Below are 21,946 nucleotides of genomic sequence, written 5' to 3'. Positions count from 1 at the left end.
ACCAGGTGAGATAAGCAAGTAATTTTGAAGGAAACTTGTGGATATGAGACCGGGGACCAAGTATGGCGTCCCTCTAATAAATATAAGGAGATATTACATCGTATTATACCGGCCTTGTTCTCTTTACAGTGCTTACTGTTTAAACTTAAGCCTTATTGTTATTTGCATAGAATTTAAATTTGAGGATCAGAGTAGGAAAATAGTTTAACGAATTCGCAGTTACAGTCTTAACTGATGTGTTCGCGCTTTCAGTAGGACTGTTAATTAATTTTGGGTTAACTGAGGGTTAAGTCAGGTTATAAGGTTAATCGCTGAGTTGGAGCTGGAGTGTGAAGTTCCTTCTAGGTTAGTAGTGTAACTGCACTTTATGGTTACCGTACCGTACTTAACAAAACGAATATGAGTTTATTATTACGTATGTGCGTACTACATCCGTGAGCAGGTTGGCAAATTATGACAGTCATAGAAAGCAGAGCTAACCTTGCCGAAAAATTGGCCTCAATTCAAAAAGTTATTTAGAAGAATACTCGTTTCGTTACTAAAACATTAAAACGTATCAAGATCACAATTAAGTGTCAATTCTTAGATCCTGCTTTTTCCAAGCTATTAAAAGTATTATTAAAGAGAATAATGTTAGTAGCACACTACATCAGAAAAGTTTTTAACGGGTAATTTTTTTTTCTATTTTCCGACGAATTGCTAGCAGGCTGTCTGATACGTTCAGTGAACAAGTTATCCGTGAGTGAACGGCCGAATGAATTCGAGTAGGTATCGTTCTTTTATTCCGATTGGTCGCGAGGTGACGAATGCGATCTATTTTTGAATTTTTAGTTTGCCTAACTTCAAAAGAATGGAATAAAAATGTTTCATAGAGCAAGAATACGATGTAATATTTTTATCGTTTTAAGGGATTTGAGCGTTTATTATTAAAAGCGTTATACATATATTTAAAAAATGCACTATGAAACTGACACACAAATCTTCCTGAAACTGCACATTTTAAGAGAAGCAAATTATTCTTCTTTGTGGTTCTTTGAACCATTCACTGCCCGGAATAGGTACCGGACCGATCGTAATGGCATCCGCTGGCGCCTTCCAATCTTATTCTACGATCCCATGGAACTCTAATAAAATAAATTTCCATTAATTTTATTCGTCGTTCATCTTAGTAGCATAGCTTACTTGTCTAGTTTGAGATTACCTAATACTTTTTTCAAATGGAAGTGATGCCATATTATAAAATGTATTAATGTCGAATATATTTCAAGATTTTTATTATTTTACTAAGTTTTGATCTGTTGGTCAAATCGGGTACTCGACGAAGTCTATGTGTTTAAGATATGTTTGCACACTGATCGGCGCAGACGGAAGCAGGGGCGGAATGGAAGATTAGAAACTAGAAACAGGCATTTATTGTGTATTTTGTGATTTGCATGCCTTCTGGCTGAATGCGCTGATACCAATATTAATATGTATGATAATATCTATTATGTACGTGCATTCATAGCAAATATTTTTGAGTTTGAGTTTGAGCATTTTTCTCATCAATCTACGACATTATTTATTTTCAAATGTCATGTACTCAACACTCTATATTTTATCTCTGACACCTAGAGACTTTTGCATCTGTACAACAATTTTAGTACTGTCTTCGGTTACCGCGATAGTTACTCATGAAATAAAACTATGAAAACGGATTATATCGCGTATATTTAATTTATAATACATTCCGACGTTTCGAACTAAACAGTAAAGGGTTCGAAACGTCGGGATGTAGTATAACTTCAATATACGCGATATAATCCGTTTTCATAGTTTTATTTCAATTTTAGTACTTGTCTGTTGTTTGTATATTTTTAATGTAGTTTTTTTTGTGTTATTCGACATTTAGAGACTGGATACAGTGGATACATATCTAACAAAGTATCTAATATTTCATTGATTCCATATTTGTAATTGTTTTTTGTAATTTTTGGTTATTTTTATTGCTTGTAAAAGTTGACATGTAAAAGTGCCTCAGTGGCCTATTTGCTGAATAAATGTTTGATGTTTGATGTCTATATACCTAATTTAAAAAAATTTAAAGTAATTTGCTAAGGGCGCGTTCTCATCGAAAAACCACTACGTCATTAGCTGCATCCAACCGCTTGTTGTGGGCCTATCACTTACCTAACGCAGTGCTACCTAAGTGTGCAAATTACGCATGATATAATATTAATAAGGATAGAACTGAGCGAATCAATTTATATTATTCAAGAGTAAATTTAACTTTTTAACTAGTCGGTTTATTATGAGCAGGTGCCAAAATATCAAAAATTTACGAATCAGTAAATTGAAAATATTTCCGTTGCTCTTTAGCAATATGTAGACATGACCCTCAAAATATAAACCCCGTCCTTAGACTTGTCGGATGTTGAACATGCCATCCTACAAAGGGGGTTGATGCCCGGCGTAATGACCAAAATGGCCTATGACGGTCGCGTTCACTTCGTTTATGGCCAAGAATGAGAGTACATCATCCTAATATAAATTGAAAGAACGTGAATGTTATATAGCACTTTAAACTCTCGCGTTTTGTAGGTTGCACTAGCCTGCTGAAACGTCGGGAAAAAGGTAAAATAATGAAATTTAATCGCGTTAGACCCGTTAATGACATTAATTCACGTGAATGTTTCATTCACAACGATGGAGAGCAAAAACGTGACTATCTTCCCTTTTATAAACTTATCGATACGTTATACATAATAAAGCGGGATTGCTGAAAGCTCGTAAATCCGACTTCATCGGCTCGTCTTGTAATAATATCCTCGTAAAATATTAGCTCAATCAACAACCAAGGTCATCTAATTAGTGTTGTTTTTGTTAAGGGATAAAGAAGAAGGGTAAATAACCTAACGGCTCGTGTAAATCTTACGGTAATTTTTGAATATAATAATTATAAGTTTCAGGTGAGCAGGTATGCATTTGGATTTTAGGCTGAATATGCCTGTACTTAACTATATTCTTGAAAATAAATTTATACTCGTACGTACTCTTACATCTATAGCGTGGTTTTATTTTAAATTCATATAAATAAAAAAACCGGCCAAGTGCGAGTCGGACTCGCGCACCGAGGGTTCCGTGCTTTTTAGTATTTGTTGTTATAGCGGCAACAGAAATACATCATCTGTGAAAATTTCAATCACGGATCATGAGATACAGCCTGGTGACAGACAGACAGACGGACAGCGGAGTCTTAGTAATAGGGTCCCGTTTTTACCCTTTGGGTACGGAACCCTAAAAACAGCCAAAGGCATGTCGAGCAATACTCAGTGTAGGGTTCCGTATTAGTTACTATTGTGACGGACGGGTGTCCGTCACAATAGGTTGCCTTAATTTGGCATAACGCTTCATATATCCATGCCAAAGTTTTCTAGCACTAACGATCACGGAACAAATAAGTCTCGGATGGACAGACGGACAGACAGACGGACATGACGAAACTATAAGGAGTGTAAGGGTTCCTAATTGACTACGGAAACCTAAAAAGCCACTCAATGCAAAAATGTTCTGGTATACTTTTATCATTTCCACAACCGAGAATATAAAATCTACAAGTAGAGGTTCCTGCTTCAACAACAGCTGTCAAGGTGTTCGGTTATTATGAGACATATATGGCTTAAAACATCCAGGTTTTATTTGGCGGATAGGGCGAAAAATCATCCGCGTCGTTTATTCAAACTTCTCTTAAACTAGAACAAACTACAGGTGTGTTCACATCAATAGTAAGTTCGACCTATAAATAAATAGCTTCAGAACTAAGTCAGCCATTTATCGACAAAGCGTATACCGTCTAATAGAGATCGGCCAGTCGGGAAGGAATAATATACTGCTGAAGTTTTGCAGCGAGACAACAGAGTACTGGGGGAATAGTGGCAGCTATGATGTATGGACCCTGCACTTTTGTCCTGTTTTGTGTCCTGCATATTGTTCCTTCGGTCAACCTAAGTTTAAACTATTATCGAAAGACATTAATTCAAAAATTGAGTGGAGACTAGCCCGCAGGGGGGAGTCCTTTCTCGCTTTCTTTATATCAGCTAATTTTGACCCAAGAGGAACAGTCATGCATGCTCACTGCCACTATTTTCCTCAGAAAAGCGGACTTTCAGCGGCATAGCGGCACTATGTCGGATTTAATGGAGATGGAATGGAAGATAATTTTAACAAACACATTTCATAAACATTCATTATTATTTTACAAACAACGTTTGACAAAATTATCATTCCTATTTACGACTTTTCATAAAATATTGTTTATTTAACAAAATATTTTACTGACAAAAAGTAATTTTATAAAATTAACTGGAGAACAATAAAATTCATAAATTAATAACTCCCATTATTTGTTAAAACAACGCATGCCAAAAATGTTACTTAACAGTAATAAAAGCATTGTTTGGTAAAACTATTGTGAAGTAATAAGTAAGTATAGAGACATTTCTCTTTTTGTTGAGCTATCAGACAATGGCAAATTTATACGTTTGGCGCGTAGGCGTTGGTAGTCCGCTATTGTTGATGCTAACTGTGAAAAAGTGAAGTACAAATAGAAATTACTTACGCTATTTTGTAGCATTTAAGGTGAGAGAGCGGGTGAGATGAGAATCGTGCGCCTTGTAGGCGAGCTGTATGCTTGTTTGCCACGACGTCTTCTTTCTCTCTTTATTCAGAATGATTTTGTTTAGAAGTTAATAATGGGTATAGTAAATTGGCCAAAAGATAGACATAAACCATCGCGAACATTTTTGTAGACCAATAAAAGAGAGGCAATCCCACCATACATTGTGTTGTTATATCTCAAACGGATTAGGCAGAGTTTTCGATTAAAGCTCCTAGACAATGTGATTTTTTTCCGACATCATTAACAGACATCGTCATATTTCAACAAATTTACACAAAACCTTAACAAATTATGCACCTAAATCGTCCTGAAGAATCACTTTATCGATAGGTGAAAACCTCATTAAAATCCGTTTAGGAGTTTTTGAGTTTATCTCAAACATACAAACACACAAACAGACAGACGCGGCGGGGGACTTTGTTTTATAAATTGTAATTATATGGGCTGCTAGTGTCACATACACCAATTGTATTCTGTTGTTTGCTTGACATAATGATAACTCACAATATTGCCGAAAATAAACACTTTATTGCTACTAAAATACTTTTAACTATAAAAGCGCGATATTATGAATAATATTGCTAATGAGGTTATAATGATGAACGTGTAGTGACTCGTATTTTATTGCTTTACGCGATTGTAAGTAATTTCGCTGAGATGGCAATGTGCGGTATGTAGACCGTACAGTAGTGATAGTCGGATATCTCTGGTGTTGCAGGCGTCCATAGGCTACGGTGACTGCTTACCATCAGGCGGGCCGTATGCTTGTCTTCCACCGACGTGGTATAAAACGTTACATTGTTAACTGGAATAGTGCATATAGAATTTTCAATGTAATTTGTACTCATTATTATTATTAAAATGTGCTAAATGATTTAAGTAAGTCAAAATACATTACTACATTATTTAATATTTTAACATTTTAATATCTTGGCTATAAATTCGCCTGCAGTTATGTAATACATTTTACATACATTTTATTTTTAAATACACGGAATATATTTTCTATATTTTAATCGACTTTCCGCTAGAGTCGCCTTAAACCGTCATTTGGCGGGGACACAAATATGTTTGCTCCACTAATGGCCAGGAACGGGTTAATCGATCCCTGTTTGCACCCCCGCGTAAAGTTACAAGGTCCCATACGGATTTGTTTGCTCGCACTCCGCTTAAGCTTTGTTCAGAAACTTAAAATTTAACATGGTATCAACATGGTTCTAGTCGCGACCGTGTAACCGTTTTCTTTAGTAGGTGCGTGTACTGCGCATATCCAATTTATTTAACATATAATTTGATTAATCAAATTATTATTGAACAAGTTTGAGAACAAATTTAATTATTTTATTAAATATTTTGATTTGTGTTTTTTTAAGTAATCACACTATATAAATTAAAAACTGAAATAGATGTCATATATTAAAGAAAAAGTGACGAAGCCCTCCAGTGGTAAAGGCCGGATTCGAACCGGCGTCTTTAGCTATCATGGCTAACGCCATGAACCCCTAGGCCACCCCGCCACGGCGGTGCCCGTCCGAACGCCCGTCCGTCCGTCAAATTATTATTATTATTTTAGTCCATAACCGCCTGTTGCTACATTTATTTTTTACTAACTCTGTTTGTAAATTTGTTTTCTTTGTGGTGCTATAAATAATATTTATTTATTATTTGTATCTCCGTTACAAACTCGGGTTTTCAAGCCCGGTCATTTATAAGGCGTGCCTGGGGGATATAGATCCAACACGTATTATAGGCCGTTTGGAGAGCTTTGATTTCATGTAGAACGCCTGCTGGAACCCATTCACGGGTACAGAAATACAAACCCGTAAACCGATTTCAGCAGGCATATTTATTATTATTTAAGTACGAACTTACTATACTCGACCATCGGATTTGTTGACGGTAAGCTACCTATCAATTATATTATGTGCTTTAAATTATATTTCGGATTTAAACCGGTGCTTCGTGGAAATTGTTTCGAAGCACAAAACTCTCCCTGTTTACACGTTATTCCCGTTGACATATATTTTTTTAATTTTATTTTGGTAAATTCCTTTTAATAACATAAGTTTATACTAAATATTTTAATAATAAATTTATGGGATGTCTTATCCTTATGTACCTGCCTTAGTTAATTTGTAGTAGACTATCACGTCGTCAAAAAAATACTAGGGCTGGTTGTTGTCTCTACCAGGAATAGTGTCGTATGAGTGTAATGTAAATGAGAAGCATGTGTGTGTGTGTTCATGATGCATTGCCACGAGCTACCCGCGTCAATAATGCCTAGGTATTGCGATTTGCGAGGCATGATATTGAGACTATAATTTATGGGTACGGTCAACGGGGGAACAGTAGCTCAACGCAAACAGTGGCTCAGTCGCACCCTTACCATTCCAGTCCATTTGAATTTATTCGATTACTAAATGTTTCAGTTTTATTAGCAGCCGGGCTAGCACATGATTGGCGAGAGAGTATCTCGCCGCGACATAGACTACCCGACTACTATTAGGTTGAGTGAGCCACTGTACTCGGCAATTTTTTTCCGAGTCACTGTTCCCTTTTTGACCGTACACTCACAACCTGAACTGCAAATTCCCAACTTGTGTACAGAATAACAATCAGCAATTGGTACCCAGTACCTGATTGTGTTACTTACTCAGCGCCACTTGCACCATTCCACTAACCCGGGATTAACCGGTTAAATGTGGAGTTACCATGGTAACTAGTACAATTTGACACTGGGTTAACGGTTTAATCGTTTAACCCCGGGTTAGTGGGATGGTACAAATGACGCTTAGTAACTATAAATATAGTCGATATATTCTTATATCGTAAACATATGGAAATAAGTAGGAAAATATATGTAAATACCAATAGGGATTTTCACATTTTTGTTCAATATCTATTACGTATTATTACTTACTAGTACTTATTATTACTTATTACTTAGGGCCACTTGCACCATTCCAATAAACCGGGGTTAACGGTTTAACGGGTTAACCCCGGGTGAGTGGAATGGTGCAAGTGGCGCTTAGTGGAATAAATATAAAATAATACCTTAAAATTAATGGAATCACATTTTTTGTCTACATATATAAAATGTATTGGTATTCTGTCTTTAATAAAAACACTTTTACAACCACTTTCAAAACTAGTAACTGTATTCTTAAATATGTCTGAATTAAACCTATGAAGCGAGTGTTGCCATCATTTAGCTAACAGGGGCATTGTGAGCTCTGTAGTTAATATCCTCAGTGATTTCAAATAATATATTTCAGTTTATGTTTAATTCAATCTTGTTCTTATTAAGCCTACTTTCTCTTTTTGAATTGAACAAATAATAACCCTTTAACTCTCCAATCTACAAAATTAATTTCTGCGTAGAGACTGCAAACCGAAAACTCCCCAACCCTTAAAAAGCGGAAATGTTAAATCACGGAAAGTAGACTGCTACCGTTCTTTTGTAGGTTTTGCATTATTGCAACCATGAAGCAGGTCGCAAGGGCTATTAGGTGAAATATACTTACGCTATTGCGGATGCAGACGAAACATTTCCCTTCGTAAAGCGGGCGTTTACTTTGTAAAATAAACCAGATACTTTGTTAATTTACGATGCAATGCCGTTTTATTGAATGAAAAGGGCATGTGGTACTAAAGTAAACACACATGTGTCATTCTCAATCAAAAGGTACCACATTGTCGCTTATGGATTCTGGATTGATATCAATGATTTTGTAAATCAAGTTGAAATCGTCAAAATTTTGTTTTGTTCAGAAACAGTCTCTAGACACTTAAAATAATCATGTGTATTGTACAAAAGTTGCAAATTCCATCGGTACCTTGGAAAAAAAAACACGTGACGTTTCTTGCAGTAATGTCGCGCTGCAATATGATTCGATTACCTACGCATGTTCCGTTATTAACCCTTTACCTACGGGTGTCAACCAGAGTTGCCAGTAAGGCAACACCGCTGCAGTACGGGTGTCAACTATAGTTGATCGTAGATATGTTCATGTTCAATATTTTTTTTTATCAAAACGAGACCTTGTGTCTTGGTAATAGCAGTCACATTATGCATTGGGATTAATATAGGTGCAAAGAAAAAAATATCATAATGTTTCGTCTAGCTTTTAGCTAAAATATTTTTATCTGCATCCATATTATAATTTCCCTACAAGCGTTCAGAAACGATAAGGTAATGACCTATAGGATATAGGTATTAAAAAACCTGGATCTGTGGTTGCATACATACATACATACATATAATCACGCCTATTTCCCGGAGGGGTAGGCAGAGACCACGGATTTCCACTTGCTACGATCCTGACATACCTCTTTCGCTTCCTTCACTTTCATAACATTCCTCATACACGCTCGCCGGTTTAGGGTGCTCTTGACCTGGCCTTTCTTCAGGATTTCCCCGATCTGATCAGCGAAAGTCCGCCGAGGTCTGCCCCTTCCAACTCCCGTTTCTACCTCTCCCTTATACACTCTTTGTTAGCCTTCTTTCACTCATTCTTTCCACGTGTCCAAACCATCTCAACATACCTTTCTCAATTTTTGTCACTACATCTTCGCTCAGTCCACACTTTTCCCTTATCACACTGTTCCTAATTCTATCTTGTAATCTCACACCACACACACTTCTCAACGCTCTCATTTCCACTGCATTCACTTGGCTCTGATGCCTCTTCTGCCATACCCAACTTTCACTACCATACATAAGTGTAGGCACCAGCACTCCTCTATGCACAGCCAACCGTGCCTTTTGCGACACCTTCTGACTGCTCATAAAAGCGTTAAGTGCCCCATTCACGCGATTTCCAGCACTCACTCTCCTTTCAATATCTTTATCATGCTTACCGTCCCTAGTGAATAATGTTCCCAGATACACAAACTCTTTCACTTGTACTACTCTTTCTTGACCAATCAAAATTTTACAGTTTGTCATATATTCCTCCTTTTCAATTACCATAACTTTCGTCTTACTTACATTTATTTTCATTCCTTTCCTTTCAAAAGATCCATGCATTCTAGTTACCATCTCCTGCAACTCTTCACCCGATGACGCTAGCAATACCAGGTCATCAGCGTAAAGAAGACATTTGACGGGTAACCCACTCATTCTCAGCCCACATTCATCATTTCTCAAATCATGCAAACTACTGTCCATGAACAGATTAAACAGCCACGGTGACGCTACACATCCCTGCCTAACACCCTTTTCGATGCTAAACCACTCAGTGTACGACCCGTTTACTCTCACACAAGCACTGGAATCCTCATAGAGCGATTTCAGTGCCTGAATGAGACGGCCGCTCAATCAATACACCGACAGTACCGACCATAGTTCATTCCTCACCACTCTGTCATAAGCCTTTTCTAAATCCACGAAAGCGCAATAGACCTTCTGACCTTTGGCCAAATACTTTTCGGCTATGCATCGCAAGGAAAAGACTTGATCCGTACATCCCATACCCTTTCGGAATCCCGCTTGTGCATCCCATACTTTCTCATCGGTTTCTTTTACTACTCTTTCAATCAATATCTTTGCATACAATTTGCCGACGACGCTGAGTAAGCTAATGCCTCTGTAGTTTTTGCAATCCAGTTGTGATCCCTTTCCTTTGTAAAGAGGTACAATGACGGCCTTGCACCAGTCCCTGGGCACTTGACCGGTTCTGAAGCACATATTGAAGAGGCGGTACAACTGACTTGCTACAATGCCTTGTCCAGCTTTCAGCATCTCGACAGCAACTCCATCATACCCTGCAGCCTTCCCTGATTTCATTCTGTGGTTGCATCGTAATTTTTACTCTACGGGATCGATAACCGATACTGCAATTAAATTACATTCAATTTTAGAACATCTGAGAAACAAAGACATTTGATATCACCTCTATTTAACCCTTAATAGGGCAGAGATATGAATTTCGAAATAAAACAACTTGACTAAGTGATTTAGATATTTATTGTAGCCACAATCAAGATGATAGTAAAAAATTTTTTTTCAGGAAATCAGTTTTCATGAAAAACATGGTGGTAACTATATGCCCGTTACCTCTTAATGGTTTTTAGGAAGTGGTAAGTATTTTACCGTTGCCCGTTCGTGCTGCATGAGGCAATACTGTCCTCAGACTGGTGAAGCATGGACATGCCGTCTGTGGATGCACAATGAATGCTTTTAAAGCACGGCGTGGCGCATAAAGCCACTTTGCATACGTCACATCGTTACGTAGTCAACTAATTCCAAAATATCTTCGGAAGACCGATCAAGGGCCCCATCACATGTTTTCTTCTCATGTTCACCAGTATCTAAAGCATTTTTTGGGGTAGTTTCGCTTATTGCCATATCGTCTACCTCTAGATAATCATCTCTGCTGTCAACACAATGCTCTTCGGCAACCTCTGAACTCAAAATTTTTGATAACCCTCGCATAACTTGGTTGTAGTAATTATACTCATTAACGAAATTAGAAATGTATCCCATGTCATCATCTGAGTCACTTTCAAGGCCGGAAAGATCATTTTCAAGTATTTCTTGAATATCTTTGTCGGTTAACTTCTTTTTTCTAGACATATTTACTGAAAGCAAGAAAATAAAAAATATAATTTTAAAACTGATCCGTACTTTTATGACCGTAACGGGCTTTGGTAAAATATTTACCACCAACTACTTGCTATCTTCCGAAACCGTGGGAATATGTATTTTAGGGTGGATAGCACGTAATTATCCAGATAAAATAACAAATTACTACATAAAAGTAACAAAAACCACTTACCGGAATCTTGTTAGAACACTTTGATAACAAATATTCGCTAAACACCATAAAAATTGTTCGACTTTCAAATTTTCTGCTTAGCCAGTACAGAACCTACGTTTGACACTTCACAGTGTTGCCAACATATTTTTTTATGAATGACAGGTTATGTATGCGTTCATAAACCTATCAAACCACCACATAAGTCAAATTGTATTTAATCTGTGCCTGACAGAACAAAGTGGTAAGTATATGACCGGTGCCCTATTAAGGGTTAAGTCTAATATCAGTCGAGATGACGTTTTATTCGAAACGAAGTGTCAGTTGCAAACAATTTTGACAAATCTAACTGCAAATGCGTAACGTGCGGTGCGTGAAAAAGTTTTCATTTACCGCAATTTTGACATTTAGTTGATCTTTTAATTAGTTTGTAAGTAGAAAATTAGTTTGTTTTCTTGAAGCTTATGATGTGGATGTAGGCGACATGTTATATGGGGCCAATTTTTCTCATTGCCCGTACAAAGGAATAATACTAGACTACCTATAGCAGTGAGGTGGAAATCACTTACAAATATATAAAAAAAGTTATTCAGTAAAAACATGGAGGTGATATATTATTGGCCGGTACTGTACGCCAGCGGTACACAGAAGAAGAACAGACATCAAAAAGTAATACAAAAAATGAAGACATACATAACTCAACCAATAATAATTAAAAAAAAAATGCATATATCGAAAAAAAATAAAAATAAGCATTACCTTTTTATACGTCTTGGCGTCAGTACTATCGTATCGTGACCCTAGATGCCATATAGGCTAGTTTTAAATTGGTTAATAACATGGTATTGGTAAGTCCTCTTTTTTATATTGTCTTTATATATGTATTTAGTAATGTTTATGTATCTGCTTTTATACTCGTATTATAAATAACCTATAAACTGAAATAGTTAACATACACTAAAGAAAAAGTGACCAAGTCCACCGGTGGCCGAGGCGGGAATCGAACCCTTGTCTTCAGCTTACGCGGCTTAATCAAAAAATATTTCATAAAATAATTTGATTTGTTCCCCAGTTGGATAAATACATATTATAGGGACATTCTTACACAAATTGACTAAGTCCCACAGTAAGCTCAATAAGGCTTGTGATGTGGGTACTCAGACAACGATATATATAATATCAAAGATAGATATAACTCCGTAATAGATGGATACAGTCTAAGGAAAAAACGTGCCTCTAAAATCACGAAAATTTGATACTCGATCAGATGGCGCCACTAGTTTTGGCCTACTCTCGTATAGAGGGCGTTGACTGTTTCGTTTGTTATTTATAATTTTAACGCATACCAGTGAAAGAATATGGGTCAAAATCATAAAAATAATTAATACAAATAAAAAAAATCATTTATCCATATTTAAATACATATTATCGTATTTTTATAAATTTTCATTTTTAGTTTTAAAGTGTATCGATAGATGGCAGTGAATTTTCTGTGGTTACAAAATTTACTATGACAGTACCGCTCTATCTTATTATATCCCTCTTTGATAATATACAAATACTTAAATACATAGAAAACATCCATGACTCAGGAAAAAATATCTCATCCCACAAATAAATGCCCTTACCGGGATTCGAACCCAGGACCATCGACTTCATAGGTAGGGTCACTACCCACTAGGCCAGACCGGTCGTCGAACCTAAACCAAATCGTCAAATAACCTAGCCTAAGAGAAAATAATAATCTAATGTAAGGTAGCTCAAGTTAATTAAGTCAGGTTAGATCTTTATTAAGTAGGCACATTCATCGTCTGAGTTCTGATTTTCCTCTTAAATGAATGATCAAAATTTACTCTAGAGATTAACAGCAAAATATAAAGATGTTATTATTTACGCATTTCTCTCGTCGTATAAATGTCATGTTGCCTGGCATGAGTTAAATATTCACAAAGAAACTGAAGGATACTTTACTAGATTGTATTTTGCTGTAATTAGTGTTTAGAAAGCAATTAGTGGTAATAGGAAATAATTGGGGTAGACTGGCATTTCGGTGCAAGTTTTGCTTAAAGAATATGAATAAATTATAGTATTAGGATGCATTTGCTTGAGTGACTCCGGTTACTTTAGCTAATTGATCTAGAACTAATTCTAATTTAAGTATATAATGTAAATGATTCTAGTATTGTTAGTAGGACAAATTTAAATATTCTAGGGACTAATGCTAACACCTAATATTGTGTTATAATATACCGACTGATTAAATCATAATATTCTCTCCAACGCTTTTCCAACTCAATTTTAGGACGTTTCTTCAAGAAACTTGAGGGACAATTTCCCGTATAAATATTTGAATTACACGCAACCATGAACATGGTTTAGTCACTATACCTAAAACGTTCTATGTATATGTTTTTAGGGTTCCGTACCTCAAAAGGAAAAAACGGAACCCTTATAGGATCACTCGTGTGTCTGTCTGTCTGTGTTTCCGTCTGTCACAGCCTATTTTCTCCGAAACTACTGAACCAATTAAGTTAAAATTTGGTATACATACGTAAGTTTGTGACCCAAAGACGGACATGTAACGTAAATAAATGAATTTTTAACACGGGGGCCACTTTTGGGGGGTAAATGAGAAAATTAAAAAATAAAGTATCTCAAAATATATCGTGTTATATATCAAATGAAAGATCTCATTATTTGAATCTCAAATATATTTTTTTCTTAATTTTAGGATAAACAATTTAGAAGTTATTTAAGAAAATAAGCAAAAAATGACCATTCCTCCTTTATCTCCGAAACGACTGGGTCTAAAATGTTGAAAAAAAAAAATACACAAAATAGATCTTAAGAGTTATAGATCTTTAGATTACAGGAAAACCTATTAGAAATGTGCAGTCAAGCGTGAGTCGGACTTAATTACATAGTTTTTGATTCGACCCCTACGGGTTTTTTAAAGACATTTCACTCACGTTTCACATAAAACATACATTGTTTAAATTGTGTGATGTACGGAACCCTTGAAACGCGAGTCCGACTCGCACTTGGCCGGTTTTTTTAAATGGTTATTACCTTCTTTAAAACGACATGGACTTCCCACGCGGCTCGCATCGCTTACAAAACTCCCGCACCTATAATTTTAACACTAGCATTGCTGAGTGGATTACTGCTGCTGACGTGGGTCTGAGTGGGGAACGCAGTGGAGAGTTAAGAGGTAAGGGGACGGCCGCTTCTCCATACAAACGTAGTCCTCATTTTCCTCTCTGGATAATGATGTTATGGAAAATATTTTTACATAATTTGATGTATTTTAATGTAAGCTTCAGGCGGTCGGGCATCCGTTTGTTTTTTTTTTCGATTTTTACTTTATTATTAAGAGATAGGAGCTTTTAAACAAGTGTTTGAAACCGGATTATTACTCCTTACTCTTATAATAATAAAACAATCGAAAACAATCAAACGGTGGGGCATAGCTATGATTAAAATACCTCAAATTGTGTAAAAATATTTTCAATAATGTTAATATCCAGCAGAGAGGAAAATGCGGAACACGTTTGTATGGAAAACCGTTTTCGAGGTGGTCCTCCCCTTTCGTCTTAATGTACTTGAAGGTAATACGTTGGCAATATTGTTATAAGTTGGGGAACATAAGGTTGTTTTGAAGTGCGATATAAGTATGATTTTGTTTTGTTGTTGACAACATTCTATTCTTTGTTTTCGGATTGTTCGTGGAATTACAGGTGCCAATCCCGTATCAAATAACATTTCAAACTTCGTATACACTTGAAAAATCTTTGAATGCAGTTTTGTTTCATTTTAAAAATAATAGAATGTTTCCTTTAAATAAAATGAGCTAACTTAATATTTTAAGGCACTTTCCTTCCAGGGCCCTAATTTTTTCCACCCTGTATATTAATTGACTTCGAAAAATGTTCGATATGACTGACACTTATCTGAAATGTATCACTAAAAGTTATCCCTCCTCCATAAATTTTAATTCTGCCCATTGCTTTGAATTTTACCCAGTACCTACACAATTTTCAGCTATTAAAAGATAACCGGCCAAGTGCGAGTCGCACTCGCGCACGATGGGTTCCGTACCATTACGCAAAAAACGGCAAAGAATATCACGTTTGTTGTATGGGAGCCTAACTCAATTTTTTTTTCTGTTTTTAGTATTTGTTGTTATAGCGAGCGGCAACAGAAATACATTATCTGTGAAAATTTCAACTGTCTAGCTATCACGGTTCATGAGATACAGCGTGGTGACAGACGTATAGACGGACGGACAGACAGACAGACGGACAGCGGAGTCTTAGTAATAGGGTCCCATTTTTACCCTTTGGGTACGGAACCCTAATAAAATGGGATTGGCCAATCAATTAATTAATCTTTATTGCAGATAACGAGATCCATATTATATTAAAAACACGTGCACTATTAAAATAGGTACATTTAAAAAAATATTAACATTATATTAAATTAAAATTTCAGTCTTAAAACAAATAAAAAGGCACATAAAAAAATTCAATAAAACTTTTGATTTGCTACAATAAAATTATATATGTCAAACCTCTTGCGGGGCATCGCATTATTTGGCGTGGCCAACAAGCGAATTGTACAGGTTGAGTCGCTCGCGGTACAATTCCCGTGGGGTCATTTTTGAGCTCTAGTCACTTTTATTGTTGGGTAGGTATTTCGTTTTCTAGGTACGTTTCGTTCGTTGCCTATGCCCAGGTAGCCCTTTTCAATTGTAGTCCTGCTTTAAGTAGTACTCCAATCAAATTAGGCTCGACTAATCTATTCAATAATTAAAATTTACAATGATTATAATAATAATTATTATTTATTATTTATTTAGATAACCAGGATCCACATATTGTTAGTTACATATTTTATGTTTTACTTATAACTAAGGTTAGTAGGTTTATATTAAAATAAAATTAAAATAAATTGCAAATTAAATTAAATTACATAATAAGTTAAGTTAAATTACATTATTGTCTATTCATGGATCACCGGTGAACACTTCCACTTGAGACTGTACCGCACCGATTCATGTACGGACAGTCCAGTCTGCTTGAGATCATTTTCAGTATACTGTTGGTGCTGGCCCTCACCCTGCGCACCAGGGAGGCACATCTTTTTCGCATTGTTGATTAATAATATTTTTTTTTTACTTGGGCGCGTAGTTAATGTGACAATAATAATTCGTGGCAAAAACCATTCCAAAAATGAAATAGGGGAGAGCGGGGACAAACGCGACGGTGGGTTGAAAGCAAAGAGGTTATAATAGGATAGAGCGGTACTGTCATAGTAAATTTTGTAGCCACAGTAAATTCACTGCCATCTATCGACACACGATTAAAAATAAAAATAAAAATATCAAAAATGTATTTATAAATGATTTTTTTTATCGTATTAATTTTTTTATATGATTTTGACCCATGTTATTTCACTGCTATGCGTTAAAATTGTTAAATAACAAACGAAACCGTCAACGTCATCTATACGAGAGTAGGACAAATTTTCGAGGCACGTTTTTTCCTTAGACTGTATCCATCTATTACGGAGTATCTTTGGTTGAAAGTAATAATTAATCAAATTACTTGAAAAATAATTTATTCTAACGAGGAGTTTTTGTTGATTTGTTTTCATTACATAATTACATAATCAGTATATTTTTTGGTTTAATATGTCATATTATGATCCTTATAAACCTTTTTGTCTTGTTACTTTCGACCCACAACGTGTTACTTTCGACCCGCCAACGGGGTCAGAAGTAACAGAAGAGGATGAGTTTGTAAAATCACTGATACATACAAAACACTCAATAATAAGGTAAATCAAGACACTAACAGAATATAAACCGAATTTATATATGACTTCAAAATAATAACGGTTAACCAGAAAATAAGGTAAAAGTACAAAATGTTACGTTTGTCCCCGCTCTTCCCTATATCAGAATGGCAAGATGCAAACGCAAAGTCACGTGATCATTTCTATACTAGGAGGATATAACCAAACGGAGTAGGCGTTAACAGGCATTCCCCTCTGTCGAAAATAGTCGGCCAATGGTCATACAAAATGTATGGACTGACGTTTATCTGACATGGCTATTTTGACGTATCACGTAACGTATCTATACATTTGACGTTCCCCTCCCCCGCAAAAATTGGCAGACTTTTTTGTACAGCAAATTACAGACGTGGCGGCTCCGTTTGGGTATATCCTCCTAGTTTCTATACATTGTTTACATTTCGATTGACGCAAATGATTAACGTTTGTCACCCTATGCTCTGCTCCCTTTACCCTTTCATGACATTTAACATTCACGTGAATGAATATTTGACACGACGGCAATCATCGCTGTAATCACGTAGATTGAGGTATTCGTTTCCAAGTCACGTAGGTAATTAGGGTCAAGTTTGATTTGTGCTACAATGACCACCCAAATTAAGGGTAAAGAGAATTTTATTTGCAATTGCGACAGATTTCGGTTGCAGGAATGTCGCTAATGGTAATTTCATTTATTTTCAGCCAGTGGTATTTCAGGAAGTCATTATTGAATAATGACTTCTGAAATACTATACTCAGTATAGTATTTCAGAAATCATTATTCAATAATAACTTCCTCAAATATCAGTATTGTATCAATATAAATCCAATACTATAAATGCGAAAGTGTATGTCTGTCTGTTGGTTACGCTTTAACCACTGAATCGATTTAGATGAAATTCGGTATGGAGGTCATTTGAGTTTTTATCTCGAAAATCATCCCTTAAGGAGGTAAAAAGGAGTAAAGGGGGGAGGGTGGTGGTCATGACTATGTGGTATATGGAAATACTAATTCTACGCAGACGAAGTTAATTATGTGCGCTAGTTCTCTATTGTTTCCGATAAGTCATAATGTAGTCTTGTTCACAATTTCGTTAGTAATAATTTGGTTTTTCTCAGAAACGCGTAACTTTTTAGGATTGCCATAAAACAAATCTAACCTAACCTAACCTGTCTATATGATAACCTTACGAAAATCCTGAAAAGTTAACGGTTTCAGAATTATGACTAATGATAATCATTACATTATGACTTTCAACAATTATGTCAAACAAAGGGACCACGCTCTGGTTACCTAATATGTACCTTTTTTTTGGCGCAGGGGTAGATGCATTTACGCATCGCCCCCCGGGCAATGGGGAAGTCCATTGGGGGGTGGTATGTGGGACTCGCTCCTCCCAAGGCTCCCTCTGCTAGTCAGGAGAATACCCACTAACATCCCCTGCGGCGTTTCCGTCACCTGCCGTTGACAGGAGGCGCCATGTGATCGCTAGCATTCTAACCACGACGCCTCCCCAGTACCTACCTATATGTACCTAGGTATGGATTGTAAATGAGGTACCGTCATTATTTTTATATGATTTTTGGTAATATTATACCACCATGTTTCGTAATTTTGAATGCTACGAAAACACAAACCGGCACAATTGAAAAATCCCATTTTGACCTCGACTTTTCAGAATCGGGTTTTTACTAAAATCTACGTTTACCGCCTGGCCGAAAATTGTAATCCGTTTTACGCTTAACTATCATGGTCAGCTCATTGCTGCCTATAATAATTTAGTAAACATTATAAAATAATTTCTTATACATCATTTCTACAGCGTACCTAATATTTTACGCTTTGCCAATGTGTGAGCTTATGACAAAACTGCGTAGACTGTACGTTTTACGACCAATGTTTCCGTATAACAAAAGCCGTAAAAAACTAATACGACTTGTTTTTCGGGTTCCCGGGTTTGTTTTGATCCCATTCGAGAGGATTAAAAAGTAGTTCCCATTAGTTTTATAAAAGCAACAGGTTTCAAACTGACTTTAGTGAAGTTAGGTCCGGTCCTACCTAACAGCTTATCTTACAAGCAAAGTGGAGAGTCATAATCCTTTGTTATGGGCGGGGCGCTCCAACACTGCTAACGCGAGTGCTGCGCAGTGTTCTGTTGTCATATAATTTCGTAGAGCAATGCGATATTTTATAAGATATCCATCAAACGAACAGTATTCCATTTCACGATACAAATGATATTGAATATAAATATTATAAAATCTTAAAACTAAAAAGAACGTACAGTGAGTTTTCTTGCTAAGAAGTAATAATAATTCCATGCCACTGTTCTATTTTGTGACTATGTTCTAAAGCGAGGTTTAGACTAGCAAGAACTTGCATGCAATTTTCATTACATTGCGGTATCTGATAAACATTTTGAATACAGTTTAAATTAGTAGTCGGCAATGTAACGTAAATTGCATGCAAGTACTTGCTAGTCTAAACCTCGCTTTATGATTAATATTTAATTTACAAATTGTAAATTTGCATGTCTTATGTTTTGTCTTATGTTATATGTACTTATAGTATTTGTACGCCACTTTTGGCAGAGCATGGTGAGACTACGAAACCAATATAAAATCAATCATTGTACCTGTGTTTTCACAAGTAAAGAATCTCTCTCTCTTCATTTACCAAACAACGTTTCGTTGGCAAATTGCCTTTTACTGAATTCATATTTTGTTAATATTTCGTAGTTCACAATTTTCATTCGAAATATATATTTCAGTTTAAACAGACGATAAATACAGAGGATAAATATTTCATTGTCCATTATACTTCCTCCTATAATTACGGCCCACGCACGTACATATTTGTAATCAAATTGTGAAAATGTTCTTTACATTTTTATATTAATCGCGGTGCTTAACTTTTTAACAATAAACATATTATTGTGTTTTACAGTATTAGGATTTTAAACAGATATCTACGTGGAATTAACGTCGCTGTAGGTAATCAAAAAAAGCCCCACTGATTACAATAAATACCAGTCAATTAAAAATAAGCATAAAAATACAAAAACCAAAATAACACTAAATTAAGAAAACATTATCTACATTAAAATAATTTCAGGTTAAAAAAGGGTGGCTAGCTCGGCACTAGATGGTCCTCTACCATATCCAGTAGGCTCGGCGAAATTCCGACTCGCTTGGCTCCCGTGACAATAATATTATAGGCACGTACATACAGTCATAACGAAGCGCGCAGAAATATCTGATACTATATAAATATTACAGTATAGCCATACGAGCATGACGGTAACTATAGCTTTTTTCTCAAACACGAAAAACTCAAACCCGTTTATATGTATAGTCCGCTTTAAGTTTTATATGTATAGTCAAAGGTTTATATGTATAGTCGGCTTTAAGTTTATGAACATTTTTTTTGCTATACTTACACATGCAATAAAACTTAATAGTCTACCTTTCGATCCGTAACTGCATTTCTACCGTTACAATATAAACCGTATAAATTATATTCCATGTGAGAGTAAGTAGCTGCGAGCAATATCGTCGTAAATGAAGATGCTTCTTAGTATTTTAGTAAAACACAGATTCTGCCACAGTAAGCATATTAAATAATAAATACTGTTAGAAAGCGAAGGTAGACTGTATTAGCGAGAAAAGAGGCGAAAGAGAAAGTGAAATTTAGGGCCGGTTCAGCAAGAAAGTTGGATCAATTGGAATAAAATTATGAAGTTAAAACTAAAGTGATATTTGTAGGCGAAGTCACCTTAGATCCGGAAACTGTGGGAACCAAATCGTTGGTTACCGTTGAAGACCGCTGGCAGTGATTCTGGCTTTCTGTCGCAAGCTAGAGTAAGCGTAAAATCGTTACCTGCAGTCAATGGCCCTGAAGCCAATGAAAACTTACAATTTGATATCAAAATGATGTCATTTTAATAACAAAACTTCCGTGAGACACAGACGAGGGTAAACGAGGGTAGTTTCTCGCTCCCCTGCCGCCACCGGCGCCCGCGCCGAGTCATCGGGCGCGGAGAGCTGCGGCCCGCAGTCTGCGCCGGTCCGTCACCGTCGACGCAAGCTCCTGATGACGCTCCTCGGTACGGAGTGAAACATGTCGAGCGTTTTCGACTTAAAACACGTGAGTGACCCGTTATTAATATATTTAATGATGTCATTTTGTTATTATCTTTCCATTTCAATCGTTAAAAGCGCGACCATGGTAGTAGGCTCGCTGTTTTACTATACTGAGCTGCACAAGACCGCTGGCAGAGTGATTCTGGCTTTCTGTCGCAAGCGAGAGTAAGCGTAAAATCATTACCTGGAGATAATGGCCCTGAAGCCAAGGAAAACTTACAATTTGATATCAAAATGATGTCATTTTGTTATTATCTTTCCATTTCTATCGTTAAAAGTGTAGCCATGGTAGTAGGCTCGCTGTTTTGCTATACTGAGCTGCACTAGAAGGTAAAAATCGAATAAGGTTAAGTACTGCTTAAACAATTAACAGTAAATGTATCCTGTCAGAAAATCAACGTACCTACAGTAGGTACGTTGAGTTCACAAACATCTTTACCAGCCAACTTTCTAAAAATATATTTACACGTCTAAAATACTGACAATAATTAGTAGAAGTATATTTTTGAAACACAGTCTTGTAAAGACTTTTGTATCGTACCCGGCGATAAAT

At 36.2% G+C, this 21,946-nt stretch overlaps 1 non-coding gene across 1 annotated transcript; it reads right to left on the bottom strand.

Moving 5' to 3' along the window:
- Window positions 1–6,101: 6,101 nt before the first annotated feature.
- Trnas-uga (transfer RNA serine (anticodon UGA)) lies at window positions 6,102–6,174 on the bottom strand. The gene has a single exon. It is a non-coding gene; the product is annotated as a tRNA-Ser (tRNA).
- Between the last annotated feature and the right edge of the window lie 15,772 nt (window positions 6,175–21,946).

The sequence above is a fragment of the Cydia strobilella genome, chromosome 2 (genome assembly GCF_947568885.1).
Source record: "Cydia strobilella chromosome 2, ilCydStro3.1, whole genome shotgun sequence".
Taxonomy (NCBI): Eukaryota; Metazoa; Arthropoda; class Insecta; order Lepidoptera; family Tortricidae; genus Cydia; species Cydia strobilella.
The sequence above is the reverse complement of the archived record's forward strand: the minus strand, read 5'-3'. Positions and strand labels throughout refer to the sequence as shown.